Below are 12,007 nucleotides of genomic sequence, written 5' to 3' on the forward strand. Positions count from 1 at the left end.
TTGCATTTGAAGGTCAAAAACTCTTTGGCAGAGGAAGTTCAGTCCCCCCAATTCCAATTTCAACTTTGGAAATCTATCAACATTAGACAAAATACTCTCCATATAATCTCCAAATATAAATGAGGTGAACCAGCTTGCTGTATGTAGAATTACTTCCTTTAATCGTGGCTACAGCTGCTTTGTTTCATGTGGTGCTCTTCAAAAAAAACCCTAACAACATACTGATTTTTGAAACTGACTCATGCTCCACATATGCATACTTCTGTTTTTCCCTCCCTCGAAAAAACCAGAAACATTTTAGGAATTGGAGAAAGTAAAGTTATAAGCAAAAAACCTCCTCCAGTAAAACTAAGGGGTATTCAAACACTACCACCAAACCATCAAACGCTACCAGCTAGAAGAAACGCTCAATGCATCTGAATGACAATAACCATATGAACGTACTTTTGTTAAAATACTAAATAGTATTGGGTTGGAAGACAGACAAATTCAAACCCCTAAAGAGCTGGAAAAATGCCACAGTTCATATAGTACTGCAAATGGTAATACATGAACAATTTCTTAGAGTTCAAAAAATCCAATAAATCTGCTGAAACATTCAGCGTTTACAATCCCAAGGAGAAGCGAATAAAAACCTGGGCTAAATCAGTGCAAGTTCTGTTACTGACTTTAATGAAACCATGATTTCACACTAGATATTTGTTAATTTGTTATAATTTTTTTTCCCAGTGAAAACACTACAGGCACAAGCACAAAACAGTAAGTTAACTGGACTTCACCTACATTTTCATAAGACTTGCTTCTCAAAGTAGATAGAAAGGAAAAGAATAACCTTTACATCTCTAAAAAATTATGGTTTTCTTCTATTAAAAACAGTATCAAACATATCTTATTTTCTTTCATTCTTAGCTTAATTTTTACCTGGTTCTTGTTTCCATCTGATTTAACTGCCTTACTATTAATTCTAATTTGTTAAGTAGATGTTATTGGCAGGTGGTATCTACTGATCTAGACAAAAGTACATTGATTTAGATGCCATAACATCTTTGTCTCAGCACTAAATTGCACCCATCTGGAAATCAGTCTGTTCCAAATAATCTCTTTATTGATGAAAAATACCACTATTTCTCTCTAATTGCTAAGGAATCTGGATATCAGAAATTAAAACTAGGTATGCAATGGTTTTTTACCTAATTGAATTTTACTCCTACTTTAAAAGGCATGAGAGAAAAAAGAAAAAAAGTGAGCAGATAAAAATACTTCAGTGGACTTAAAGACCTTAATGAAAAACCCTCTTTAACAAGGCAGTCCCCACAAGGTTCAGATATGCTATTTAGCATTCCCCAGCTTTTGCAACAGAAATCTAAAATATAGTTCTGCATGGAACCCTTCACTTACCTCAAAATTATGAACTTTCAAAATACAAAAACTGATTATTCATTGAGACTCTTTGAGCTTAAAGTTTACTGAGGACTTTACTTTTAACATACACTTTCAACTAATATTCAGATCTGTAAAGCACTGAGATATTTGGAGTCAAGCCATTTACTAGAAATGATACTACTACTGATTCAATGACACTTTCCCCTTGTGAGTCATCACTGAACTGAACTAATGCCTGAGTCATAATTATTGGTTGGTGGTGCTGCCTTGTGGGTGTGACATTAATTGGGCAGGACCTCTGTTGTACAATCCAAATATTCCAGGGTACTTTTTTCAAGAGATGCGTTTTAGCCCCTGGTGTTGAAACTGAAAATGAGATAATTACATTTTACCCATCTCAATTCAGGTGGACAGTTTCAGATGGACGGAGTTTAACGTCACATGTAACGTTGCTGGGTCCTGCTAAACAGCTAACAATTTCCAGACCGGTTGAGACTACTCTCCACTGGTGACAGAAGCTATTTCTTTATGAATAAAAGATAGATCTTGTGTAATATACGTTGAGATCCTCAAGAATGAGAGAAATCACAATCAGGATGCTATAGTATTACTATTTGCAGTGTTATTCCAGAGGCATTGGTCCCAGCATATTCGAGATACAACTTCTGTTGGTGACAGAGACAAGCTTTTGATCTCACACAGAGCTCTTCTTCAGATCTGAGAAACTCAGTGTCACAGCTGAATACATTAATGAAACAGATAAGCAGTTAACACATGTTGCAAGGTGAAGGTGGGCAGTTAACACCTTTACCATCACAGGATAAAGGAGTGTTAGTGAGTTATAGACGGTTGTAATGAGCCATAAGTCCAGTATCTTTATTAAGTCAATGATTTTTGGTGTCTAGCAGAGTTATGAATTTAAGTTCTCAGGCTCATCTTTTGAAGGTGTCGTGCAGGTTTCCTTTGAGGACAAGGACTGAGAGATCAGATACAGAGTGATCATTTTGTGAAAAGTGTTCACCCACAGGTGACATGGTGTTTTTGTTTAATTTTTCTGTGCTAGTTCATTTGAGAATGTAGTAATTGTCTAGTTTCACACACGTCGTTGTTGTTGAGGCATTTAGCGCATTGGATGAGGTACACTACAAGATGTAATAGGCATGTATAGGACCCCATGGATCTTGATAGGTCCAATAAAGTTGTCCAAAAGAAGCTGGTCCAATTAAACCCACCTTGTCTGTATTGTTTACTGTGAGCAGCTAAAAGGCCTATGAAAAATAAATGTCTTTAATGCCAAAGTTGATCAAGCCTAGTAGATGAATACCAGTTAAACCTTCTACACGTATTATGCCCCCTTCCCCTCCAGCTTAATCAACAGGAAAGACCTTTGAATGCTGTTTCTATTGCACAATAAATTGAGCAGGATCTCCACACACCGATCCTTCTGTACTTACAACAGATGTAATCTGTTTGTGACTATTTTAATTAAAAAACAGAACACCCTAAACAGACTGTGATCCTTGGACTCGTCCTTTGTGGTTTTCCTCCTTCCTTGGAGTAGGGAGGGAAAGGAAGCAATCAGAATGAAATAAAATATTTTGTGTATGCTAGGAAGTGCCTGAATACTGAAGCTATTATGGCACAGGTAGAATTGGCATATCCACCTGGTTTTGCGAGGAGCTTAGCTCCAGGGAGAAGTGCTTTCCCAGCAGATGACATTAAAACAAACATCAGGGTGACCCATTTGGAATATATAGTCAAAACTTACATTGAGTGAAATCTTACTCGTCCACCTGAATCAGATTTGTGGCTAGGGTGACCAGGTATCTGATTTTCGACTGGAACACCCAGTGGAAAAGAGACCCTGGCGGTTCTGGTCAGCACCGCTGACGGGGCCATTAAGAGTCTGTTCGGCGGTGCTGCAGCACTAAGGCAGGCTAGTTCTTCCCTACCTGTCCTGGCTGGCAGGGCCGGCTTTAGGCCTATTCCACCAATTCCCCCGAATCGGGCCCTGCGCCTAAGAGGGCCCCACACCCAGTGAGAATCCCTTCCCTGGCTAGAGGTTCCTTTTTAATTTTCACTCACCTGGCGGCGCTCCAGGTCTTCAGCGGCACTTCAGTGGCGGGTCCTTCGCTTGCTCCGGGTCTTACAGCGGCACTTCGGCGGCGGGTCCTTCAGTGCTGCCAAAGACCTGGAGCAAGTGAAGGACCCGCTGCTGAAGTGCCACCGAAGACTAGGAGCACCGCCCGGTGAGTACAAGCCCCACGTGTTTTTTTAAGTGTTTTTTTTTAAGTCATCCCTGCCGGGGCCCCGTCGAAACTGTTCGAATTGAGCCCCGCACTTTCTAAAGCCGGCCCTGCTGGCTGGCACCACGCTGCAACTTGGAAGTGGCCAGCAGGTCTGGCTTCTAGGTGGGGGGCGGGGGCACGGGGCTCCATGCCCTGCCCCCGCCCTGAGCACCAGCTCTGCATGCCCATAGGCTAAGAACTGGGGGGGGGGGGGGAGATGCCTGCAGCTGAGAGCAGCCCATGGAGCCTCCTGCCCTCCCCCTCCACACCTAGGACCCAGACCTGCTGGCTGCTTCTGGGGCGCACGCAGCACGGGTGCCAAGGCAGGCAGGCAGCCTACCTTAGTCCCCCCTGCCGTGCTAACTGGGAGCCACCCAAGGTAAGCCCACACCCCAACCCTGAGCCCCAACTCCCTGCCCCAGCCCAGTGAAAGTGAGTGAGGGTGGGGGAAATGTAGAGAGTGGGGGTGGGCCCTCATAGAAGAGGTGGGGCAGGGACAGGGTGTTTGGTTTTGAGTGACTAGAAAGTTGGCAACCCTATCTATGGCCTCAGATAAAGGGGGGAACAGGGAGAGCGCACACGTGTGTGTACCCAAGCTGCCATGAGCTTATAAGACAAAGAAATAGGAAGAAGCAGATACCCATCATGGAACTTCCCATGGTACCAGAAGCTACAAAAAACACTGAAAATGATGGATTGGCAGAAAGCAAGTCACTTACCACCATGTTAGCTGCTTATTTGTATGTCCCATGGCATGAGCTAAACTGGCAGCTTCCATAATTACTTACTTCTAGAAGACCGAGGCATGAAAAAACAAAAACTCTGAGGTGATAATGCTAACGAAACGCTCTCGCTTCTAAGAGGTTATTAAGAAGCACAGGTAGTTGAGATGCCTGATCTGAAATAAGCACCAGAAAAACTCTCTTTGCTCAATAACATCAAATAATGCACAAGATTTGCTTTAGACATGTAAAGCAATGTTCAGACTGATAAGTACAAGTTTATCCACATCCACAGGATGCCAAAACACTAGAATCCTACCAGAAGAGAAGCTTGTATGTCAACAATGAAATAATGAACCATACAAAAGTATACTCATGCTTTGTAGTTTGCTAACGCATGATAAATATACTCATACATATTTGTCAGCATATACTGGAGAAGTTCAGATCCTAAAAGTACTATTGGTGACAGACGAATCCGATTTTAAAGTTCTTTTTAAAAAAAGAACAGGAGTACTTGTAGCACCTTAGAGACTAACACATTTATCTGAGCATAAGCTTTTGTGGGCCCACGAACACTTATGCTCAAATAAATGTGTTAGTCTCTAAGGTGCCACAAGTACTCCTGTTCTTGTTGCAGATACAGACTAACACGGCTGCTACTCTGAAAGTTTTTTTAGTAAGTCAGATAATTCTGGATTACCTAACAAACAAGTTATCAATGCCACATGTGAAATATCAGAAAGAAATTCCTGATTTGCATAGATATCCCACAAGAAATTCAAAATTCCTGGCATTAAGATCAATCTCATTTCAGCCCTTTTTTACACCACCAACTTATACTGATGTAAATTACTGGGCTAAAGAACCAGTAGCAGTTAGTACAACTAACTGATTAGTTAATACAATCAATTTATTTTCTAGTCTAAAATGTCTTATCCCATATTCTGATTAATTCACCCTAAAAAACAAAGTTGCGTAACATCAAAATAATCTGTTTTAGAAAAGCAATGCCTTTTTCTATGGTGTCAAATGGCAAAATCTGTCATGTTCAGATTTTGAAATGCTTGTAATTTTTTTTAAAAGCCTGTATATCAGCTGATCACTTTATTTCAGTAGGTTCAATGGAAATACTTTATCCAATTACCATATTTTTACAGAAAAAATACATTTTGTTTTGAAAGAAATGTTTTTCCTAAGTCAGTTTTGTTGACTAACTTTTTTCCTTCTGGTTGCAACAAATGACCAATTTTAATAAATGGAAGAGAAAGGTCCCATATCCTTCAAAGTACAAAAACACAATATGTTTAAGTCAGTCTTCACACACTGGTTGTGTTAATTAATTAACAGCTTCTTTTAAATAATTTCTGTTCTACTGTGCTCACAGAAGATGTTGAAACCCTGCCTTGTTTTGTACAGTATCAATCTAAATTTCTTCACTCTGTAAATATACCTTAAATTCAAGAAATAGTTTGACTCACTGGAGCACATTTTCTAGGTCTGTTATTCTAGTCACAGACCAGGTCCCCAAAATATTAAAATCTCTTAGAAGTACTGTTTAGGATGTCAATTTAATTATTCTTACAACACTTTATAAATGGTAAACAGGGACTTGTAGAGGAATCTGGATTAAAGCCAATTAATATGACAAGCAGACATCATAAGTCACGCTATTCATGCTCTTTTACAGTAAAATAGTTGCAATCAGCGCTGTTACTTAAACAGTAAAAATCTAAAAACTGTCACTACCACAAGCTTTTCTTTTGAGACGTGTATAAAAAGAAAAAGTACCTAAAATTAAAGTATAGGGGTTTTTTCCCTTCTAATTTTTGAAAAGTTAGCCACTACCCCAACCGTGTAATTGCATGCTGCATTAAATAGCTGCTACAAGAACAAATGCCTACAGACAGGTTTAAACAAGTAAGAGTACAGGAAAAAGTACAAGTATAACATTTAAAACTTTACGGCAAAACAGTTCCAAATAGAAATCTGAACAAACTTACCATGGATTCTGTTCTTCCAACAACAGAAAACCACATTTTGATCTCCGGAACTACAGATCTTCAAAGAAAAAAACCCCAGCAACAAACAATTCTCCACTTCTTTCTCAGCCCTCAACAGCAACCAACACTACAGTCTGCTGGGTTTTCCAAGACACTCATCAAGATAATTCTGAGCTGGATGCTATGACACTGTACGGCATTTATCAACACTAGCTATAACCAATACAATATTCAGACTCTTACGTAATCACTTATACGGCTCTGACTTTCATTTACTTTAGGAGCATTATTAAACTTTGAAAACTGCTAGAAAAACAAAAAGGGACCTCTTGTACAAAAGACAAAAACCTCCAAATTAAACAGGAAGTAATAGTAATGTGCAGGCCCACAGATGGGTAAGTCATCACATGCTAACCCCCCACCCCAAGTGATATATTTTTAAAGTAAACTGCATGCACATTCTGCTTCCAAATCATCTGGATTTCATAAAAAGTAACCGCAATGTGGTTGAGAGTCAGGCAGCTTTTAACATCACAACATCTTTCAGGGTTAGAGCAACCATATTCTGCACACAACCGCAAAAATCAGTACTGCCACTGATGCTCAACCACTCCCATCTCCCTAAAAATCAATGCTCCTCTGATGCTATTTGAGGCACAATTACAACAGGCCTTACTACAGAAAAATATGCAACATTACAATAGTGGTGGAGCAGCAGTCAGACTTTCTGGATAACACTAAACAACATGTATAATTTAAGATTTTAATCAGAATACAACTATTCATAGTTTCAAAAGATGTTGCAAGGTATTTTTTCTAACTCTTAATCATTTTAATAACTTAAGCTCAAAACAGGTGTTTCATTACTAACATTTGTTTTCATTCATTGCACATGCACACTTGTTTGTTACATGGTTTCTCAAAACCTGTGTTGACAAACATATCATTATTTATAATGTAAAATAACACAAGTTGAAGGGTAGGGCCAATTTTGAATCACATTTATAACTTTTTTTTTTGGTCAGAATACGGTACCCAGTTAAAACATTAACACTGGAATTAAAAGAAAAGCTGTTGCTATTGTAGACTCTGATTAAGTGAAAAGAGGACCAAATATACTGCTTCTCAGTGACTGTATAAATGTTTTCATTCTTGTATTCCTTGCTTCACCCCTTCTTAACTTAACATGGGCTTGCGATCCCTTGTATTACAGACTGAACTCCACCATAAAGACAAGCAGGTCCAGCAAATTTCAGTGCAAATTCTGTTACTTTTCTTTACAACTTTAGGTTTGACCTAAACAGACTATCCTTTGACATAGCAGACTATTCTTTCTGTAGGAAAAAGTGACAATGGACCGTGCCACTAAAGTCTTTGTGTTCTTAATTAGTAAAAGTTTTGCAAGTTTTCCATTATGATTCCTTAACTTCCACAGATTTTAATTCCTTGAAACATGAAGTTTTGAATATATCGTATGAGCCCAGAAGAGAATTTTAACATTTTAAAAATATGACCTACTTCATACGTTATTTAAATTTGTCACTCTGATGTGAGGGGAAAAAAAGTAGTTAACATTTTGGGGAGAGGGGAAGGGGGGAAGAAATGCAGAGTGAAAAGAATTTCATTTTCTTCACCAATCTGAGAATCTGCACACTTCCCTCTCTTCTCCAAAAATGCCTGTGACCTTGCATTACAGTCATCTTCTGACTCGCAAATGTTGACCAGACAGGAGTCCCTTAAGAGCTAATCAGTTTCACTCAATAAGTGAGAGAGGCACAGCACTCCCTTCCTCCTTTATGAATCATAGAAGATTAGGGATGGAAGAGACCTCAGGAGGGTCATCTAGTCCAACCCCCTCCTCAAAGCAGGACCAATCCTCAACTAAATCATCCCATCCAGGGCTTTGTCAAGCCTGACCTTAAAAACCTCTAAGGATGGAGATTCCACCACCTCCCTAGGTAACCCATTCCAGGGCTTCACCACCCTCTTAGTGGAATAGTTTTTCCTATTATCCAACCTAGACCTCCCCAGTGCAACTTGAGACCATTGCTTCTTGTTCTGTCATCTGACACCACTGAGAACAGCCAAGCTCCATCCTCTTTGGAATCCCCCTTCAAATAGCTGAAGGCTGCTACCAAATCCCCCCTCACTCTTCTCTTCTGCAGACTAAATATGCCCAGTTCCCTCAGCTTCTGCTCATAAATCGTGTGCCCCAGCCCCCTAATAATTTTTTTTGTCCTCCGCTGGACTCTCTCCAATTTGTCCACATCTCTTCTGTAGTAGGGGGATCAAAACTGGACACAATATTCCAGGTGTGGCCTCACCAGTGCTGAATAGAGGGGAATAATCACTTCCCTCGATCTGCTGGCAATGCTCCTACTAATGCAGCCCAATATGCTGTTGGCCACCTTGGCAACAAGGGCACACTGTCGACTCACATCCAGCTTCTCGTTCACTGTAATCCCCAGGTCCTTTTCTGCAGAACTGCCGCTTAGAAAGTCAGTCCCCAGCCTGTAGCAGTGCATGGGATCTTAAGTGCAGGCCTCTGCACTTGTCCTTGTTGAACCTCAGATTTCTTTTGGCCCAATTCTCCAATTTGTCTAGGTCACTCTGGACCCTATCCCTACCCTTCAGCGTATCTACCTCTCCCTCACCTTAGTGTCATCTGAGAACTTGTTGAGGGTGCAATCTATCCCATCATCCAGATCATTAATGAAGATGTTGAATATAACTGGCACCCCGGACCCACCCCTGGGGCACTCCCCTTGATACCAGCTGCCAAGTAGACATCAAGCAATTGATCACTACCCATTGAGCCCGATGAACTAGCCGGCTTTCTATCCACCTTACAGTCCATACATCCAATCCATACTTTTTTAACTTGCTGGCAAGAATACTGTGGGAGACCGTAACAAAAGCTTTGCCAAAGTCAAGATATATCGTATCCACTGCTTTCCCCCAGATCCACAGAGCCAGTTATCTCATCATAGAAGGCAATCAGGTTGTTCAGGCATGACTTGCCCTTGGTTGACTGTTCCTGCTCACCTTCCTCTCCTCCAACTCTTCAAATTGGGTTCCTTGAGGACCTGCTCCATGATTTTTCCAGGGACTTAGGTCCAGGCTGATCAGTCTGTAGTGCCCTGGATTCTCCTTCTTCCCTTTTTAAAAGATTGGCACTATATTTGCCTTTTGCCAATCATCCAGGATGATTGGAAATGAAATGAGTGCAGTTCTTTTGTCACTGAAGTCAGAAACAGAGTTGTATTCATAATTGAAACGTAAGCACTGGAAGTATAAAAGTAGCTCCAGCAGAGTAAATTGATACTTGCGTCATTTGTAACAGTGCCATCTACTGACCGATCATTGTAATTTTCAGTTTTTACTGCCTTTTTTGAAGTACTCCTATTATCTAAGGGCCCAAGAGTTCCACCTCTGGCACAGAGACAGGTCTTCATTTCTTACAATAAAATATAATTTTACACTATTATTTGAAAGTCAATCGCTTTTCCAATTTTGAAGAGAAATATTGCAAAAATAATTTGCAAAATGTTAACAATGGTGTGCAAGTGTAACCGCTAAATTAATTCCACTCTGATACATGCCGTCTAAGTCTTTTTGGATATTCCATATATTTAAGAATTTCATTTCACAGCATAATTTTTTAGACCTGGCAAATTTCAAAAAAATATAATCTCCCTCTCTTCCTTGTTTTCTGCAGGGGAAAAAATGAACAAAAACAAAAACAAGCGAAATTCTGGAATGAGGGGAGAATGCAATTTCTGTATCAATGCAAAATATATGGCTGAAATCCACTGGAAAAACCAAGAGTCAATAGATAAGGGAAGTAACAGAAAATGAGAAAGCAAGTTCATTGTTACAGCTTCTCAAATACCATTTACCTACTTTGAATTGCTCTTTTCTACACAACCTTGGAAATTGCACTGCCTTACACTTTTTTACACTTTTTATTACTTTTATGATAATACAGGAAAACTGAAAAAACAGCTCTAATAAGCAATCCTCTGTTCTAAGCAACCACTTGAAAAATATCTCCATTCTATTTCTAGAACCATTTGATTCAGCTTTCAATGAAAGATCATCTCTTTTATGGAGCCAAGGTTCTACTAGTTTCTTAAGCAGTCACATAACATAGGTTTCACTATTCACTTTGCTTTTTGAAATATGCATTAGCTGGGCAAAAAATATTTTCTACATATCTATAGATTAACATCAGGATAAGGAGACAGAATACCTACTTCTTACTAATTTTCACAGAGGTGAGAATTATTTTTTTAAGCATAAACTTTTTAAAACTTATTTTGACACTAGCCAGTAGCCCAGTTGTGTACTGCTGTTATAAATTAGGAGTATGCTTCCAGTGAAAACTGTATGCCCGACAGGGAAGTCAGTTCCAGTGGAAACTGCAATTTTCCCAATCTCATCTCTCTGCTGCCTCCTTACATGAGAAAGTTTTTTCATGCTAAATTAGGATTTCTCATTGATTTAATAAAACAGTTCCACTTCACATTTCCAATTCCATCTCGAGCAAACACTGAACTGAAATTCAGTTGGCAGTCAGAAGTCTGATGTGAAGATAAATAGCGGTACTCATCCTTTTAGAGTATCAGGGTTGGAAGGGACCTCAGGAGGTCATCTAGTCCAACCTCCTGCTCAAAGCAGCACCAATCCCCAGACAGATTTTTGCCCCATAGCCCTAAATGGCTTCCTCAAGAATTGAGGTCACAACCCTGGGTTCAGCAAGTCAATCCTCAAACCACTACTCTCAATACTCATGTACTATTAGTCTTTCAGACTACTACTGTACTAACATGTCAATAGCACAAAATTAAAATTTTTAGTCTCCATTTTTTCAGGTTTTGAAATTTTCTTGTAGTCATAAGATGATCATTAGGTGTATAGCCCTGAAAGCTCTTCCCCCAGCTCCCCGATGGCAAAAACAGAACATTAAAAATAAATACAAAATAATCAAATCAACACCATCAAGCAAAAACATTCTGAAATTTGCAAAATTTCAGCAAAAAGAAGCAGCTTTACAAGTACTCAATCATGTCTGACAGCTTAAAAGCTGTCAGATAATAGCATCTTTAGGATGTAAACTCATTGGTACAAGGGATCATCTACTGCACAGCAAAAAGACACTGTTTCTTTATCTGTTTGTACATGGCCTACTCAGGATTGGGGCTTTTGGGGACCACAGTTATATAAATTATTAATAAATGAATCACACTAATATTTAAGGTGAAAATCAAGAGAAAGTTGTGTCTGCTACATAAAGCCCATATAACAGACTGACCTAGCCAATAGGTAGAGCCCTCCATCTGGTGGCTGGAGTAATATGTGCATTCTTTATGTTACCAGAGCCAAGATGAATCTATAGCCAGTACACCTTATAAGGAAAACTTTCAAAAAGGAGCCTCCTCTTAGATTCATAGATTGTAGGGCTGGAAGGGACCTCGAGAAATCATCAAGTCCAGTCCCCTGCTGGCCCAGCTACTCTGCATATAGTATTTTAAAGAGCAATAAGATGAACTAACAAATTAAAATCACATAGGAACCTAATTTTAGTGTACAGAATAAGGTCTTGTCTTCA

At 39.6% G+C, this 12,007-nt stretch overlaps 1 protein-coding gene across 25 annotated transcripts in view; it reads right to left on the reverse strand.

The window, feature by feature from the left end:
• Positions 1 to 12,007, reverse strand: part of AFDN (afadin, adherens junction formation factor) — a 214,021-nt gene that overhangs the window by 39,186 nt on the left and 162,828 nt on the right. The window lies entirely within an intron of this gene.

Source organism: Gopherus flavomarginatus, chromosome 4 (genome assembly GCF_025201925.1).
Source record: "Gopherus flavomarginatus isolate rGopFla2 chromosome 4, rGopFla2.mat.asm, whole genome shotgun sequence".
Classification (NCBI taxonomy): domain Eukaryota; kingdom Metazoa; phylum Chordata; order Testudines; family Testudinidae; genus Gopherus; species Gopherus flavomarginatus.